The sequence below is a fragment of the Pelodiscus sinensis genome, chromosome 2 (assembly GCF_049634645.1).
Source record: "Pelodiscus sinensis isolate JC-2024 chromosome 2, ASM4963464v1, whole genome shotgun sequence".
Lineage (NCBI taxonomy): Eukaryota > Metazoa > Chordata > Testudines > Trionychidae > Pelodiscus > Pelodiscus sinensis.
Window position 1 is genome coordinate 114,533,587 of NC_134712.1, and position 19,887 is coordinate 114,553,473.

Genomic DNA, 19,887 nt, shown 5'->3' on the forward strand with positions numbered 1-19,887 from the left:
TACTAAAAATGGTGTCCTATTAAAGTGTTATCATTCAGGCTCTAGAAATTCATTAAGGGATTATTTGATATATGTAGAAAATAATGTATGGAGAGCTAATATTTGAGATTAAGAATGTTTCTAAATAATTGTCAGCCCTTACTAATCTGCTAGAGTTCTTTGAGGGGGTCAACAAACATGGAAAAGGGCAATCCAGTGGATATAGTATACTTAGATTTCCAGAAAGCCTTTGACAAGATCCCTCACCAAAGGCTCTTAAGTAAAGTATGTTCTCATGGAATAAGAGAGAAGGTCCTTTTGTAGATTGATAACTGGTTAAAAGACAGGAAACAAAGGATAGGAATAAATGGTAAGTTTTCTGAGTGGACAAAGGTAACTAGTGGGGTCCCCCAAGGGTCTGGGGACCCATCCTATTCAAATTATTTATAAATGATCTAGAGAAAGGGGTAAAGAGCGAGGTGGCAAAATTTGCAGATGATACCAAACTGCTTAAGATAGTTAAGACCAAAGCAGACTGTGAAGAGCTTCAAAAAGATCTCACCAAACTAAGTGATTGGGCAACAAAATGGCAAATGAAATTTAATACTGATAAATGTAAAGTAATGCACATTGGAAAAAATAATCCCAACTATATATACACAATATGATGGGGACTAATTTGGCTACAACTACTCAAGAGATAGATCATGGAGTCATCCACTCAGTGTACAGCGGCAGTCAAAAAAGGAAATAGAATGTTAGGAGTATTTAAGAAAGGGATAGAGAGTAAGATAAAAAATATTGTATTGCCCCTATATAAAACCATGGTACTTACATATCTTGAATACTGTGTACAGATGTGGTCGCCTCATCTCAAAAAAGATACATTGGCATTGGAAAAGATACAGAAAAGGACAACTAAAAATGATGAGGGGTTTGGAACAGGTCCCATATGAAAAGAGATTAAAAAGATCTGGACTTTTAAGCTTAGAAAAGAGGAGACTAAGGGGAGATATGACAGACGTCTATAAAATCATGACGGGTTTGGAAAAAGTGAATAAGGAGCATTTATTTACTTATTCCCACAATAAAAGAATTAGGGGTCACCAAATGAAATAGGTAGCGGGTTTAAAACAAACAAAAGGAAGTTTTTCTTCACTCAGCGCACAGTCAACCTGTGGAACTCCTTGCCAGAGGATGTGGTGAAGGCTAGAACTTTAACAGGGTTCAGAAAAAGAGCTAGATAGATTCATGAAGGTTAGATCTATCAATGGCTATTAGCAAGGATGAGTGGGAATGGTATTCCTAGCCTCTGTTTCTCTGGAGGTGGAAGACAGAAGAAGGATCACGTGAGGATTACCTGTTGTGATCCCTCCCTCTGGGGCATCTGGTACCGGCCACTGTCAGCAGACAGGATACTGGCCTAGATGGACATTTGGTCTGATCCAGTATACCTGTTCTTATGTTCTTGAAAGAAAGCTGAAACAGCTGAAGACTGCAGATTTAAAATAGATGAGTCCAAAAGAAATTCAAAACGATCTGGACAAACTGGAGAAATGGTCTGAGGTATATAGGATGAAGTTTAATAAAGACAAATGCAAACTACGCCACTTAGGAAGGAATAATCAGTTTCACACGTACAGAATGTGAAGCCACTGTCTAGGAAGAAGTACTGCAGAAAAGGATCTAGGGGTCATAGTGGACCACAAGCTAAATATGAGTCAACTGTGAGACACACGAGACACACAAAAAAGGAAACATGATTCTGGGATGCATTAACAGGAGTGCTGTGAGCAAGACCAGGGCCAGCCCGAGCCATTCGTGCGCCCTGGACCCTGGGAGCGTGGTGCCGCGCCGGGAGTGCGGCGTATAAGTGGCCCTGCCCCCGGTGCCCAGTGCATGCGCGGCAGCCCCACACAGCTCCCCCTACAATAGGGCGCCCCAGGCGGTAGCCCAGTCAGCCCGTAGCTTGGGCCGGTTCTGAGCAAGACACAAGAAATCATTCTTCTCCTCTACTCTGTGCTGATTAGGCCTAAATTGGAGTGTTGTGTCCAGTGCCGGGCACCATGTTTCAAGAAAGACGTGGAGAAATTGGAGAGGATCCAGAGAGAGCAAAAAAAAATGATTAAAAGTCTAGAAAACATGACCTGTGAGGGAGGACTGAAAGAACTGGGCCTGTTTAGTTTGGAAAAGAGACGTCTGAGAGGGGACATGATAGCAGTTTTCAGGTATCTAAAAGGGAGGAGGGAGAAATATTGCTCTACTTGGCCTCTGATGACAGGACAAGAAGCGATGGGCTTAAATTGCAGCAAGGGAGGTTTAGGTTGCACATTAACCACCCTGACAGGAAGTTAAACACTGGAATAAATTGCCTAGGGCAGTTGTGGAATCTCCATCACTGGAGATATTTAAGAGCAGGTTAGATAGACATCTATCAGGGATGATCTACACAGTGTTTGGTCCTGCCCTCAGGGCAAGGGACTGGACATTATGATTTCTCTAAGTCCCTTCCAGATCTAGTATTCTATGATTCTATGAAATTTAGGATGAGGTCTAAACAGAGGAAAGAACAGAGCAGTTGACAAACAAATATTATAATTGCTGAGCAGGATTATATTGACTTGTTCTGGTCTTGCTTGTTAACAGATAAGAGATTTAAGGGCCAATTCTGAGTCCTCCTTTATGACACGGCAGAAATAAGCCATTGTAGTCTGACTCATAGTGAGTAAGTCACAGATCACACTCCCCCACACATTTCCTTTCAACCACAGAGCTAGGGAGTTTCCTGTATAATAATTTCTCAAATTGTCATAATTGCGTTAGGTTCATCCTTTTATCTTCTTCATTGTGGACATGAAATTCAGCATTAGGCAATATATTATATACAAATTAGGATTTGTTTTGTAATAATCCAGTAAATAGCCCGCCTACATCAACAAGGAAACTGAAATGACAAACACACATGTTGTATTAGAACATGAGTACCGAAACTGGGGGCATGTAAAGAAATTCCAGGGGGGTGGCACGAAGCGACCCAGCCTCCCCCACATCAATCCTCTTCCCACCCCCAAGTTTTGCTGCTATTTTTGTTTTTCGGCCTCGGTCAGTTCCTTTTTTGTTTTGCTCAACAAGTTTTGCTGCTGTTGGTGGTGGTGGGAGGGGGTCCCGAGGGTTTCTCAAAAATAAAAAAGGGGGGCGTGATGCCGAAAAGTTTGGGAACCACTGTGTTAGAAGAAGATAGGATAATTGCAGAGAAAAAATTTTAATATTGTATAATTGAAGGGGGAGGCAGTACCCAAACATGGAAGAGCAGTGTCTAAACATGGACCAGCACATTAGAAGCTTAAAGGAGAATGTAGGATTTATAATACATAAACTCAAAACAGTCATCTGACTGCCTCATTGATAGAATTAAGTATTTCGCCTCACAGGTAAACTAAAGTTGGGAAGACAATATCCACTCTTTAAAAATGGACTAACATTTTTATCAGTTTATGTTTTTCTCCATCATCAAGTTGCAGTTGTGGTTCCTTTTGAAGCTAGGCATATTGTTTATAAGAAAAACTGGAAGAAAAAATGGAGATTCCTAGGACTGTTTAAATGATTGATGTAAATTATCATTAGATTAAAGATATGCATAAGACTGTGGCATGTGATTTGGCAATTTTACCCTTAGTTGAAGTGCAGATCTTAAATGGTGTAAATTATAATAGGAAACATTTGTCCAGGTTTTTATATGGTGCAATTGGTCAAATAAAAAAAATATGTTCCACAAATCATTTCGTCCTAATTTAAAAGTGACTTTGCTTTGTGGTCCAGTCTCTTTCAGGTTTGCTGAACTTGAGTGAGACAGTCCTTGTGAAAAGCAAACGTTAAGATCACTTCAGTACTACTGGTTTGTAAATTTTAAACTCTCTGTGCCCATCTAGCTACTGTAAAAATGTTGATGAGCAAGTGTATAGGCAGGAGGTGGTGGACTGAAAGGGAGGCAGGGAGAGAATTAGAAAAAAAATCCAAAGGAGAAGGGAGAATGAGCCACAATGAAGAGGAGAGGATAGTTGTTTTGGGGATAGTCCTGCAGCTGCCATGCCAGCCAACAAATGCTATTTCTAGCGTATGGCTGGACCTTGAAGGCCAGCCATTCACCAGTAGCATTTAAGTGCCTAATACTATTGCATAGTAGATAAGATTGTGAATTCTCTACCACACCCTCTCAGATTCATTTACTCACTTAACTTATTTAAATTTAACATTTTACATATAGTAATTGTAAAAAAACACCCCTGTAAATAAGTATAGAATCATAGGGCTCGAAGAGACCTCAGGAGGTCATAAAGTCCAGGCACTTGCCCAAGGTAGGACTAATCCCAACTAAATAGCTGAGTTTTGCAAAATGCTTTGAAAATGATCAGGTCTTAGTTTTGATTATATGTACTACAGTAGGTTATCCCATACCCATGTCCCATGACAGAAAATGCTTTCTTTCCAGCTGTCTCAGTTAATTGTTTTAAGATCATGGACTAAAAACTAGGGGGCTACGTCTACACTGGCCCCTTTTCCGGAAGGGGCATGTAAATTTCACTAGTCGTCGTAGGGAAATCCGCGGGGGATTTAAATATCCCCCGCGGCATTTAAATAAAAATGTCCGCCGCTTTTTTCCGGCTTTTAAAAAAGCCGGAAAAGAGCGTCTAGACTGGCCCCGATCCTCCAGAAAAAGTGCCCTTTTCCGGAGGCTCTTATTCCTACTTCAAAGTAAGAATAAGAGCCTCCGGAAAAGGGCACTTTTTCCGGAGGATCGGGGCCAGTCTAGACGCTCTTTTCCGGCTTTTTTAAAAGCCGGAAAAAAGCGGCGGACATTTTTATTTAAATGCCGCGGGGGATATTTAAATCCCCCGCAGATTTCCCTACGACGACTAGTGAAATTTACATGCCCCTTCCGGAAAAGGGGCCAGTGTAGACGTAGCCGGGATGTTAGCTATCGGGTAATAGAATAGTATTGTAACTCCATGAATTCTTATTGGCTATATGACTATTCAATAGCCCCCAGCAGTGGGGCTGGCAGTCAGAGTGTTCTGGACCCACTATTGGGGAACCCCCTGCCACCTACGATGCTGCCTCTGTATCAGAAGCAGCAGTGCAGGGTACCAGGCAGGAGCCGGTCCGTGAGGGAAGCCAGTTTAATAACCAACTCCCTGCGTGGACAAGGGCTGCTGCCGCTCCACGCTGCTGCCTCCGAGCTTCCCACAGACAAAGGATGCTGCGGGGGAAAAAGGGAGAAGATGCTGCAAAGCAGTCCTGTCTGTGGAGGGTCCAAGCTCCCCATGGACAGAGGTTGCTCCACCTCCCATAGAGCAGCCTTTGTATGTAGCGAGCCTGGGCCTAGCGTGGACAAAGGCTGGTCTGGCAGCAGCCCCTCTCCATGGAGGGTCCGAGCTCCCCATGGACGGAGGATGCTCCGCCTCTCATGGGCCTCCTCTGTGGGGGTATGGTGTGGAGGGGGTGGGACAGGCTGAAAACATGCCCACTTAGTCATTTCTTGTGAGAAACACTAACAAAAACAAACACATCCACTTCAGAGGCCAGAAGAGCCATAGCAGAAGGAACAATTATGGGGAAAAAAGTTAAAAAGGGGCCATATGATGTAAAACCAATGCAAGTTTAGAAGGAATAGTTATTCACAGGATGTCAGGTGGGGGAGAATTATCCTCTTGTTGGTCAGAGGCAAATCAGATTGTGCAGCCTGATCTCCATTCTAGATATTTCTGTTTGTATATTTTACAAATTGGCTATCCCCTGCCATTTTTGCTGGCGCCGAGTTGTATCTTCTTCAAGCCATCTCACTGAGGACTAAGGTGACTGGTTTTAGCCCTTTGTGTTTATTTAAAATGAAATGTTATATTAGCATATGATTCAAGCAAAAAAGATGAAACAGTAGACACTAGCAATATTAGATAATGATCCCTGCCAGGTGATAGAAAATAACATTTTTTTAACCTTGACTCATATTGCATGATAGGTGCTAGGAAATAAATCTCACTCTCTTCTACCTACACTCCAGGTAATAACATTGATAGTGACTAATCTTGATTCACTACAAACTTTTTAGCAGCAAAATCCTGATTTTTTCCCTCTTGATGTCAATATTTAGCCCAAATCTGCTTAATTATACCTCTGCAACCCCAAACCAATGGTGTTACAAGGCCATCACTGAAAGCAAAATTTGACCCTAAATTTTCAGTTAGTTTGGGAAAAAAAGATCTTGCCCTGAACACTGTCCTGATTGTCTGAAAATGTTTCCACTAAAACAGGACTAAACTGCTCCAATAGATCAAAATGACTCACTTGTAAGTGCACAGGCATTAATATCAGAGGAAGGAGGAAAAGAGGCCTCTACAGGGATATTTGTTTAATAATATGATGAGCTAAAACAAGACAAAGAAATAGACCTACTGTGTATGCATTTTCATGTGACTACAATAAGGATGTTAAATATCAATTAATTGACTAATTGAATAGTCGATGCATTTTGCATCTATTATTTGATTAGTCAATAGGGCGATTCCGCCTTTGAAGTGAACAACCCTAGGGCTGTTGCTACATTTCAAAGGTGAAAGCACCATGTGGAGCCCGGGATCAGCTAGGGACTCCAGCTGATCATGGGCTCCACGCAGCACTGCTGCTTTGAAATGCCGGGTGCAGCCTGATGCTGGGCTTCCCATGGCGTTTCAAAGCAGCAGCACCACACACAGAGCCCCACATCAATGGGAGAGTCCCTAGCTGATCCCAGGCTCCGTGTGGCGCTGCCACTTTGAAACACCACGTGCAATGTGGGGATACCCCAGCTGGCCCCGGGCTGCATGTGGCTTTGCAAAGTGGCAGCCCCGTGTGGAACCCAGGGTCTGGCCCCAGGCTTCAAGTGGTGCTGCCGCTTTGAAGTACCCTCCCGCTCTTCCCCCCTTTTCTGCCTCTTTCTGATAGAAACAGCAAGGAGGGGAAAGCGACGAGTTGACTAGCATGTCGACTCTCCCTTCACATCCCTAGACTGCAATACTATTAACATTATATCTGGGGGGAAAGTCTTGTGAGTACAGGTTGAATATCTCTAGTGCTGAATTCTTTGGTCCTGCAACATCTGTGGTCCAGCATGATTTTAGTTAGCTGGATGTCCACTTATTATAGATGTGGCCAAGTGTCTCTCAGTCCTGTAAAGTTTGTTTACAATCATCAGTTCTGGCTCTCAGTGTTCTGTGCTGTTATTTAGCTCTAAATTACCTCTAAATCAGTGTTTCTCAACCTTTTTTTTTGTAATAAGTTACCACTTTTAAAAAAATTATAAGTACCGCCAGTACCTACAGTTTTCAGACACTCAAAAAAATTTTCTACCATTGCAACACATTTGTTTAAACAACTTAATCGTAGCCGGACAGGCGATGAAATTTTTGGGTGTAAAAAGTACAAAAATAATAAAATGCTGTAAAGCTTAAAACAAAAATTCAGTTTTCTTCAAATTTCAGTTGTGTTGACATACTCCCCAGACTTCTCTCAAGTACCCCTAAGGGTGAAAAACACTGCTCTAAATGACCAGCAAGCAGTGGAAGTGCTGGTGACACTGTTAAACGTAAGAATGATTTTTATGCTTTATGTATTTATTTGCTTGTGCCAATACAGTAAAATTGTGTAACAAACTCGAACTCTTTGTTATGAAGAGAGCTGATAAGCTTTGGCTAGGCATAGGTTCATATAGGGTGTATCAGTACAATCATACATTATTAAGCAGCATTGCAAGCATTGTTCTGTTTATTTGCCTGGGTGAAACAACAATAGAGAGACCACTCACTACAATATTGACCTTCTGTCATTCGGCAAACTCTCTGGTTAAGCACTGGTCAAGTCCCGGGGTGCTAGACTAGCGAGGTTCAACCTGTAGTAACAGTGATCCTCACTGGAACTATGCAAATGCTTAAATTTACACGTGATCGGATAAAACTGTCCGATCACATTAGGAATCCGTACCAATGCATATATGCATTGGAGCTACTGTATAGACAACATTCCATCTAGAACCAGAAACTCTCAATGGCTTCATATTGCTGCTTCATATTGTTTATTGCCTTTACTTATGCCACTTATTTTTAAGGAGAATTTCTGAAGTCAATGATAGCTGAGCACTCCTTCAACATAAATCATAATAATGTCTATTATTGTTTACACAGCAATAAAGATTATCAAGTTGAATGGAAAATAGAGAATTACCCTTTTTACAGTGTAGTTCAGTTCTATTATTTTGCATGCTCGGAGGTTCACTGGTAATTATTGAAGCAGATAAGCTATGCTGAAGGGAACAAAATTCTCAGACTAGAGGTACTATTTAGGTGAGGGAAATGTAAATAGTTCTTTGTCATTAAAATCATAATAGAGATGTAGCCGTGTTAGTCTGTTCTTTGAAACAAAAGAAAGGCCTATGTAGCACTTCAAAGACTAACAAGATAGTTTCTTGTTAGTCTTTAAAGTGCTGCATAGTCTTTTCTTTTGTTTCATTAAAATCAGATACTAATTATGTAGAACAAAATGCAAACAACAAAACAAACAAAACCAAAAAACCCCAAACCCAACAGCACTTGCAAAAGAGCAGTCAGCATGTGTTAATTTTATTAGCTAGCTTATTTTGAGTAGTTGTCCAGGGTAATTTTAATATACCATTTATCTTTTGCTTGAAAAATGTTACTTTAGTCTTTTAAAGAAGGAGATTTCTTCATATTTCTTATAATACTTGTTTTATTTGTTCAGACATGTCCTTGGCTCTTAGAAAACAGCTATACAGTACTGTCTTCTGATTTTTCTGAAGACTTGTAAATACAAATATTGTTCCTAATAATTAGGATCACAATGTTATCCTTTGAATCATGTTAAATAGTGCTTTGTTATTTGAGCAGTCCCACTGAAGAAAATGAGGCTACTATAAGAATGAGTAACTATTTAGCTCAGATAAGAGTATCAGAATGTGGGCATAAGTGGTTTCCTTATTTTTAACATTGACAACTTTATGATTTCCCTTCGAAATCTAAACACTTACTGGAGGTAAGTTTAAAACAGATTAAAATAAAATCAAAGCAGAGCACACTGACATGGATTTGTTTACAAAGGCTGAAGACTGAAGAAGTTGGATCTAGTTATTCATGTGACAACTGGCTCACATTCAAGTCACAAGCCCTTTCTACACATAATCTATCTATCTAGTGCTGAAACAGGCATGAAGACACACTGACAGTGTTCACATTAAGTCAATGTTCAATTAATAAAAGACTATAAATAACGTATTATGTGGCATTAACAGCTATGCTGGGAGTTTTGTGTGCAACTTCTGCAAGTCCACAATGATTTATTTGTGATAGATTGGATCGATGTTGGGGAGGGAAAAACAAATATTCTTGACTGTAATTGACTATTAAAATGATTGAAAGTTACTGGGCTACTAGTTTGTGGAAGGATATTGTTACTTAGGTTTTTTTCCTGACTTTAAGATGGTAAGGAATAGAAAATGTTAGTGTTGTAGTCCATACTGTATTTGAAAGGGTTAGAATGAGTTATTTGTTAAACGAGCTTTTGTGAGCTTGGTAGAATTTCTAGTGGATGGGTATCCAAATTATAAAACTCACTGCCATTAGCATTAATGGGCACCCTTGTTGACGGTTTTGGTAACATGGACAAGGACTGAATGGATGCAAAGACATTTTAAGGATACATGACTCCAAGAATGACTAACAACAGAGAAAGAACACACCTAGTCATTTAGTCCACCCTGTGCCAGTAAAGGAATGTTCTCTTCAGAATCTATCCTACAGAAATCCTTTTAATTAAATATTTTATTGGAATTTAGATACACAGTTATACAATTAAGCTGAGGAAAGAAAACTGCACCTTATGTATGAACTGCCTGTCGGAAATCAGAAGGGAAGAAAGGCAGGAAAGTGATCTGTAGTTTTTTTTCATGACTGAAGAACATCAAAGAGAAAGAATTATACAGAAGATTACAGTAATTGACAAGGAATGGAAGATTAATCAGACTGAGGTTTATAGATGGTCATCACAAGGAAAAGAGACTATCAGTTTGGAGTCTATTTAGGCCTTGTCAGCCATCCTTCCCAAGGTAGCCATACCACAAAGCTCACAAAAGGCTAATCCTCTAAGCACCAGAACTTGAAGCCTTCCTTCTATTCAGCACTAGGTTTTAGCCAGTGAGGAGGAATGGAAAAAAACCGTATTCACAAGGTCCAGAGACTTTGGAAGTTATCTAAGTCTGTGGTGTGAGGTAGACATTTAGTCAGTCAGATGATGAGTACATCTTGGAACAAACCTCGTCCCAAGATCTTTTATGGCAGAGCCTTCCTACAGGATACATAATAACATGCCTCAGAGTAGAATAGCAACAGCAGGCATCTCGTTGTCTTGAGTATTCTGGTGCTCATAAACATATCCAATTATCCACCTACAGCAGATCTTGCTGCAGTGTAACTTTAAAATAGGAGGGCTTTCTGGTGGGAGGCCAATGGAGGTTGTTAATGAGATCTAATGCTTGTACACTGAAAAGTCAAGGACCCACAAAAGAGAATGTGTTCCTGTAGAAGAATTTGCTCTTAGATCTTGAGGAACGGCCTGAAAAGTTCCCAGAAAGCCATGAAAAGCTCATAAATTATAAACTTGAATTGGATAAAAGAAGACATCTAAGATGTAGATATATAAAAAGACCAAGAAATATTTGCATTAAATCAATTATGTTATGTAAAAGAGTCAGAGGAATCAGGATTTGGATGATCAAGTTTATGACAGGAGTCAGAAATGCCAAGGAAGGTAAATTTGAAACCTTTTAGTGCCGGAGCTATGTCTAATACTATACAAATCACTCTTGCCCTATCCCCACAATCAGTCTTGAGCCAGCATTTACAGGTGTGCAGAGCATGGAGTGTTTTGAGTTTTCCTCAGGCATCTCCGAGTTATGGCAGCCTCCTGGGGCTGCCCTATGGGTGGCAGCACTGACTAGAACAGGGATGGGTAACCAAAAATAGGGAGTGGGCTCCGTGAGTGGCCCTCCTTCACCTCAGTGATCCTCAGCAGCATGCAGCCAACTGGCCTTTCACCTATAGCCCCCACCCCCTGTGTGCCTCCCTCCCTCATGTGCCTCTTGCACACTGGGGCTCCAGAGTCCTGCACTTCCTACTCCTCCCCAGGGGTGGATGAGAGCTTTGCGGGGCCCAGGGCAGCACAATTTTGCGGGGGCCCCCCTATGGTGAAAAAATAGAAAAAAGGTGTCAAATGCACAAATTGAAGGCTATTTTCATATTAAACATGAACTGTGTAAATTTGATAGAAACTTAATTTAGTTGGATAATTTAGTTGGATAAACAAATGTCACAGCAACCACATGACAAATATGCATGACTGAGGACTATAAATATTAAGCAATACGTTCACCTGCCAACATGATTTTTAAACCCCTACAGCAGTGAAATCCTGCATGATTGTCCTCTCAATACTCCTATTATTCTGCATCTTTTTAGACCTTTAGAGAAAGGTTTTCAAAATGACAAATAGCAGTTAGGCCCAACTGCAATAGCCCAATTCTAATGATAAAGTCCAACTTTATCAGCTATACCTTTGAGAAAAATCTCCCATCTATAGCTATGTGACAATTTCTCATTTAAGGAACAAATTTTCAGAAATATGCAAATGAACATGTCCCAGATTCAGCCCTGCTGGCTATCTACATATTACTTCTGAGATGGCTACAAAGTGAGACAAAGTTTTAATGTTATATGCACACGCAGTATACAGTAATTATATGATGCAATGTAATCTGGTGGAATATGCATTGCCTGTAACCTGGAGTGATTTCTATCATGAAGACCATGTAGCTCAATGAAAGAAATAGTCTGTAAAATGTAAAGGGTACCCCTCCCCCCCCCACAGCATAGCTATTAAGATGGCTACAGTGAAGAGTGAGGATAATATTTTATCCAAAGTTTCTTCCTATTTATGTCCGGGAGACTTTTCTTTACCTGTTCCTTTAAAGGTGATGTAAAGGCAAAACCAGACAACCTGAGTTCCTGTTTCCTTTTACCAATAGTAGCCTCTGATATTATATTTGGCATTAGTAATTACTGTTGCTAGCTGGGGCTTTCTCACATAAAACATTTGCTTAGTACTCAGTGCAAGTCCCCACAAGAGGAAAACCTCTCAACAGCTTGCTCAGGTCTTCAGTCTTTCTAGAGCTATAGATGGCACAGCACAGTCTGGCTTTTCTTAGGCTCTCCAGGACTCCTCTCCCCATAAAACATTCTTTGTCCTCAGATATTTCAGTACAACAGACCAGATTATCAACAGGCAAAGTTTCTGCAACCCCTCAGGGAGCAGCTTATGAAGCCTAACCACAGAACACGTATAGCTCCACCCAAAATGAACAAGACTTTACCTATGCAATTTCCTTTCCTCCTCAGCACCCATAAACTACCCTCAATATCCCTTTTTTGTCTCAACAACATAGAATATTTAAGCGTTTTTACTATAACCCAAGAGCTGAGCAATTCCTCCATCCTGACTGGTTAATAGGAGTACAGCTCCGCTGACCCAATGAGAATGAGGATCCTAAATAAACCAATAAGAGAGCCTCTTTTCTTTCCTTCACTCTGTTCACCTCTACTGTCAATACAAACAGCTAAAGTGGCCGGTGCCCGATCTTTTAGAAGGCAAAAATGGAACAAGGCACTTGCCTGGTGAGCTATCGCTTGTCCTCTAGTCCCAGCATCTGGCATTCCGAGTTTAGGGATCTCTAGAACATGGGGTTGGATCCTTGATATTCTTGTCTGATAAATTCACCCACTTTGTTTAAAAACCATTCCTCCCCACCCGCACCAAATCATCTGTTGAATTCCTTCATAAGTCGGTTGATTTGTTCATTCATTCCTGATCCTCTTTCAGTTTAGAAACAAGGCGGGGAAATTTAACATTCGTCAAGAGAAAACAAATCAAATACTAGTCCAGGCTGAGTGCAGAACTGTGGGTGTGGGCAAAGCTTTGCTGTTGTTGTCCCTCGCCCCCCTTGTTTCCCCTTCCCCTTGTTCCCAAGCAAGGGATGGGTCATTCCTTAGGAGCAAGGCTAGAGAGAGAAACACCCTCTGGCTCCGATCAAGATGCCTGGCTGGTGTGGAATTGCAGGAGGCCTCATGTGTCTCTTGGGATTTCGGGGTTTCAGACACACACTTTTCGAGGAGAGCCAGAGAGGCCGAGACAGGAGGGCCGGGAAGTTGATTTGGTTGTGCCCGGGTCCACGCTATAGTAGCAGCCTGCAGCAGCTCTGGCTTCCAGTAGGTGGCGTGAGGGGGCGAGAGCGGCTCCGCTCGAAGCGCCTGGCAGTGCAGAGCCAACCGGCTTCTAAAGAAGAAGGGCGGGGTGGTGCTGGCGGCCAGAGAAAACCCCAGGCAGCCAAAAGAAAAAGAGAAAAAAGACACCGCCTAGAAGGCAGCAGGCGGCTTTCGCCCAGTTCATCTGGTGGACGCAGACTTCTCCAAGAGCCGCAAGGAGCGAGCCACTACTGGGGTCGACATCCAGAGGAACAAAAGCTGCATCAAAGTGCTCAAGGACACTTCAAAGCGGGGCCTGTTGAAGCGCAGGGCCCGGGGCAGCCACCCCGCTCGCCCTGCCCTATATCCGCCGCTGCTCCTCCCCCTCCCTTCCAGCACTTTCGTAATGCCACAAATCACCTGATTCACACTCCATCCTTGCTTCTCTCTCCCAGAGCTTGAACAGCCATGAACAGTTGATTTGTGGTATTCCAGCTCTGAGAGGAAGGGGAAGAAGCAGGAACTGAGTGTGAATCAGGTGATGCATGACACTCCAAAAGTGCTAGGACAGAGGCAGAGGGGTAGAACATGCGGGGCTCTGGTGCATGAGAGGCACTTGGAGTAGGGAGCCAAACAGGGCATCTGTGGGCTGCAGGTTGCCCACCAGTGGCCTAGAATCTCTGTAGTCCTCTGCCAACATACCCTCCCCCACACACACACCAGCACCAGCCTTGGCATACCCTCTACAACTGAGGATTCCTCCCTCCAACCAGACACAGAACTTTAGGACCCTTTTACACTACTCTGGCTCTAAAAATCAGTGTAAAGGATATGGAGCAGGAGTGAAGATGTGTAATTCACCTGGAAAAAAAACAGACTTTCCAGGTCAGCATCTGTTCGCACTGGGATTATTCTGCAGCGTAACAGATATCACAGTTGGGAATTTTTTCCTGACAATCAGACTAAATTTTCCCATGCACTCTACCACTATATGGAATCTCTCTCTTTTTATTCTCTGCAAACATGTTTAGGTCATTAGTGTCCTCCTCTTAGGTCTCCATATAATTTCTCACACTGTAATCTGAACTTGTTCTCCAAGGCTGTGTCCAGACTCAGGGTTTTTTTCGGAAAAAGTAGCCTTTTTTCGAAAAAACTTCACCTGCGTCTAGACTACAGCCGCGTTCTTTCGAAATCAAAAGAACGTGGCTTTTCTTTCGATGGCGGTAAACCTCATTTCACGAGGAAGAACGCCTTTTTTCGAAAGTGCTCTTTCGAAAAAAGGCGTTCTTGAATGCCAACAGGGCTTTTTAGAAAGAGAGCATCCAGACTCACTCGCTGCTTTCTTTCGAAAAAGCGGCTTGCTTTTTCGAAAGTTCCGCTTGCAGTCTAGACGCTCTTTTTCGAAAGAGGCTTTTTTGAAAGTATCTTTCGAAAAAGCCTCTTTCGAAAGAGGCTTGCAGTCTAGACATAGCCCAAGGCACTTTTCTTGGGCCCAGGAGGGCAGAGAAAGGAAGAAAGGGTGGGAAAATGCCTTAATTTTGATAGGATCTAAGAGGGCTCTTCAGTTTTAGATCTGGGTCCAATTCATAATGACATTCTTATTTTTTTTTCCTATTGTTTCAATCTGTCCAGTGGCAGTTACAGTAGCACCTAGAGACCCCACAGAGAGATTAGGGTCCCACGACATGATGGACAGGAGGAGTACTGCCCTTTTCTAAATATTCTGGGATTCAGTAACTAAATAGCCTGTTAAACCCAGAACAATGGATATCCAGGAAGTGTTGAGAGGGAGCCAGGAGAGTCAATGGGAAGAAAATGTGAGATTTGAATGGAAATCAGTGATGTGCCTGCTGCAGTTCTTTGTGTGGTTTTGGGAGAGAAAGCTGGGGAGAAATTGAATGAATCTGGGAAGCCAGACATGGAATGTCCAGCAATATTTATGTCTAAAACGAATGGAACAAGAAATGTGAGTAGACAGAGAATGTGTAGTTAGATACAATCAGGTTTTTTTTCTAGTTTGTGAACTCTGTGCTGAGCCCATGTACCCCTGCCCCTCCCCCCACACGCACATATGCGCGCGCACACACACACACACACACACACACACACACACAGACACAGAGTAACTGAAGCTAAACCCCAGGGAAGCAATTCTCTGTGTTTTAATCTGCTTTTCTCAGTTGCTCTAATACCTGGCAACCAAGTATGCTTTACCAAGTATGTCATTTTTGTTTTACTAATAAAATCATAGGAGGGTCTGTATGCATGTGCCTGAGAGGTCAACTATTAGAAATTACACTTTGTTTTCAAGCTATCTCCTGAGGAAGAGTAAAAGAACCAAGGGTACCCCACAGGAAGAAATTCCCAAGTAAGATTTCCTAGGTGCAGAAAAAGGGTTTTGCACTTAGGTGGTGGCAGTATGCCATACAAGATCAGAGAATCTGTGACCCTGGGGAGTTTTTCAGCAGAAGCCTATAGAGGCAAGGTATTTTTAAAATCTCTTGCAAACCCTCAACTTCTGCACTCAAAGTATTAGAGTAGGAAATAGCCTTGACACATGATACTACTAGACATTGTGGAAATAGACAGAACGTCAGAATTTTTTCTTCAAAATAATTTGTTTTCAGATTTTTGTTTTCATTCCATTTCAGAATGGGAAACAACTCCCCAAATTGCAGAATTTTCCACAAAACAAAAAAATCCTATTCTTGCTCAGCTTTGTCGGTCTTTGTTCTAAGAGCTCAGACTAGGAATCAGACAATACTTGTTAGGTGAATAAACAGAACTTAAGATGGTAGGCTAACAAGTCAACAAGCAAGATAGGTGTGATTGTATAAACTTAACAGTCACTGAGGTCTCATTCACAATTTCATGTGCTGAAATTTCCACAAACCCCAAGAATGTTAGCTATATTTTAAAAACAAAAATACATTTATTTCTTTTATAAATCAATTCTTCTGGCTCTTTAGATATTTTGTTGCTCTTCCCTAATCTCCCTTCTACTTGTCATTTTTTGTGATGATATACCTTTAGATAAATCCATATTGAAATGCTCAGAATTAAACTCAAATATTCTATGGCTCCTCCATCAAAAAAGGACTTTTAGCGCCATAACTCTTTCTCCATGACTTGATCAAATGCTCACAATAGCTCTTTTCACTCTGTTTGATTCTAAATTCCTGTCTGATTTTAGTCCCTTATCACTAAGACTACGTCTAGACTACATTATGTAAATTAGATATACAGACATAGTCAATAAAGCGGGATTTAAATATCCCCCGCTTCATTAGAATAAAAATGGCCACTGCATTGTGCCGGCTCAGCTGTTTGTCGGCACAAAGTGGCAATCAAGATGGGGATCGATCAGCAAGGAAAGCCTCTGTCGACCAATCCTGTAAACCTCGTTACACAAGGCATAAGGGATCATTCGGCAAAGGCTTTCCTTGCCGACCGATCCCCATCTTGATTGCCGCTTTGTGCTGACAAACAGCTGAGCCGGCACAATGCGGCAGCCATTTTTATTCTAATGAAGTGGGGGATATTTAAATCCCTGCTTCATTGGCTATGTCAGTATGTCTAATTTACATGCTTCTGTCGGCAGAGGCATGTAGTCTAGACATACCCTAACTCTAGGTTTCTTTTGTCATCACTTCTTTCTTGTTTTTTTCCACCTTCTCAATTGTGTTTGGATATATGTTGTATTGCAATACATTTGGATTATTGTTCTCTATATCTATTAACTTAAATTTTCTAAGCTGACTCTGTTCTTTTGCTGTCCCTTGCCCCCCATCAGATTAAACCATTTTCCTTCTTTCAATTACAAGTATTTTGGAGATGAGAAGAATTCAGCATCAGGAAGATTTGAGGTGTTTAAGTCACAGCATGTTGGTTTTCATTGCTATTTTGCTCATACTTTTGAGGAAACTTTAAGATTAGAGCCACTAAGAATGTGGAGTTAAAGTTGTTTCTCTCACTGTTTTTGGCTATTGGAATTTATAAACGAACTATGTTGTTCAGCATAGGTTCATGGGCAGAGAGATGGAACAAAGTGTTACCTACAAATATTAGAGGGGTTGGCAGTGGCAATGGTGCTCATAAGGATAACAGGAATCCTGGTTGATAGATAAATAACTTTACTATTTTTGTGACTCTGCCAGAGTAAATTGCAAGAACCATAAACAAAGGGAATGGAAATAGGCTTTACCTCTAAGTGCATAACACTCTATATTATGTCACTTACTCTGGCAGAGAAAATAGGAAGTCTGCTACTCAGATTTCTCAAGACATTAAACATATGGTAATTGTCTCAAATTTTGTTACTACAGCTCTGAATGCACTTCCATAACAACAATTAAACGCACTTCTTTCTTCTTTTGAAAGCATACCAAAAAAGTGGGGGGGGGGGGGGGAGGGGGGGAGGAAGGAGTTGTTTTAAGAACTTCTCCAGATTCCCTTTCATTACTTATGCAGAGAAGACAGGATATAAATGGCTGGATTTATACAGAAAATTCCTGCCTTGGCACTATTCTCTCTCTTATCTCAAGTTCCTCGGGTGAGTAAATGTTTTCAGGATCAGAATCCATGTTTGCTAAGTGACCCATAACAGAATGAGAATAAATAATATTAGGTTACATAGTTGAATATTCCATACATTTTCAAACACTTTCACTCTAACAAAGAACATTTTCATCTGAAGTCATTCTGCTGTAATTTAAAAATGTAATGTCTCATCTTTAGCATAAAACAAGTTTGTTAAAGAACAGCATTTTTATAAAAAAAGGATCCTCTTGACTACAGATATAAAAATGAAAACACTATGACCATTCTAATTTTCTTTCAAGTAATTACTCTATTCCTGCTCACTTTCAACTTTTAAGATAGTCAGAGCTTCAAAACTACAACTTCTAAAACCCATCTCCTGCATCTGTTCACTGTGGTTACAATTCGTCTTTGATAAACTGATATCAAACATTCTATCTTTATTTGATCAAGCAGGAAGTAAGTGCTAATTTGAAACTGAGCTGATTTAGCAAGAGCTGCAAAAGAAATGCACACATAATGCAAGAGTTTAAAATACACATATTTCATACTTCTTTGACTTTCAAATGACTACCTTTCTTCCAAAGGTGTCATGCATCTATTCCAGCTGTTTTCTCTGTATGCAGAGATTATCTGTTCTATCTCAGAAATGTTACTCTTGGATCTGCAACGCAATGTTGACATCAGTTTGGCTCATGGAATGTTATCATTCCCCATTATAAACACATTTCATCTTTTTAAAAGTGTTCTAGTTTAAATGTTTCTTCAAAACAACAACAAATCTCAAATTCTTTCAAGTACAGTTTGGACCTCGCTGGTCCAGCATCCTCGGGATCTGACTGGTCCTAAACAAGGGGATTTGCCAGACCAGGGAAGGTTCCTCCCCTCATGGCAGTGCTGCCACCCAGCTCCAGCCTTGCCCTGCTGCTGCCTCAGCCCCCTGGGGCTCTCTCTGGCCCCGCTACCACCAGGGCCAGAGCACCGTGGCCAGAGCTGCACAGCTGGGGCAGAGCTCCGCAGCCGACTGGCTTTGTGGCTGGGGCTGGAGCTCTGCACCCGGGGCAGAGGAACAGGGCTGGAGCTCCGTGGCCTGAACCAGAGCTCCATGGCCTGAACCAGAGCTCCCTGGCTGCTGCTGGGCAGGAATTCCCTTGGCCACTGGATCCAGAATGCAGCTGGAGCTCCATGGCTGGGGATGGGGTCAGAGCTCCTTGGCTGTCACTGAGGTCGGAGCTCCCTGGCCGGCGCCAGAGGTCTTGGCTGCAGCCAGCCTAGAGCTCCCCAATCGCTGGGATCAGGGAGCTCTGCTGGGGCTGAACTCCTTGTCGTGCCACCCATCTGCCTCCCCCTCACACACACCCACTCTCCCGGCTGAGTCATGGTGCCCCTTACAGCGCTCCTACCATGCACGTTGCCGGAGCAGGGAGTCCCAGTTAAGGGAGGTACAACCTGTACATCCATCACTAAATATAAACGAGGGCAAGATCTTCAAGTCATTATTGAGGCAAAATCTTTCAGTGGGACTGGGTTGGGTTTTTTTAAATTTAAGATGAAATGATAAAGCAAAAAAATAATCTAACTTGTCTAAATGAAATAACTTGCTGCTATGGTGTTATGACTATACATTTTCCTTTTTTCTGTTATATTCTCTTTCTTAGTTGCCTTGATTGTAAAGATCTGCCATGTGAACACCTGATACAAATAACTCAAAAACGTAAGTATACTATTCCAGTTTGCAGGACTTTTGCTTTTCTAAGCGTGGTAATCAGAGATTATTTTATAAATACATTTATGGGCAAAGATGAAGAGCAAAGCTGGTTTCATGGTATTCCTCATTGCAGTTACAAAGATACTTTCTTTTTTCCCCAGTTTTTGCAAGCATTAAAACATGGTTTAGCATTAAAGTCAATGGCTTTAGGTGTTTTGCTTGTAGTCTAAGTGGAAAATAAAAAGGCGTACTTACACAGAAGATGCAAAATAGTAAACATGTCACAAAGTTTCTCTTTTGTCTATGTTGTCCATGAGTGAATCTGCA

The 19,887-nt window shown here is 41.6% G+C and overlaps 1 long non-coding RNA gene across 2 annotated transcripts in view; it reads left to right on the forward strand.

Moving 5' to 3' along the window:
* LOC112543997 (uncharacterized) overlaps positions 1 to 19,567 on the forward strand; it is a 32,160-nt gene extending 12,593 nt beyond the window's left edge. Inside the window, exon 3 of one of the 2 annotated variants that reach the window (XR_003087296.2) lies at positions 19,511 to 19,565. This is a non-coding gene — a long non-coding RNA (uncharacterized LOC112543997). Of the gene's footprint in view, positions 1 to 19,510 lie in introns of both variants that reach the window. The other variant, XR_012901000.1, reaches the window with a different exon arrangement.
* The last annotated feature ends 320 nt before the right edge of the window (positions 19,568 to 19,887 follow it).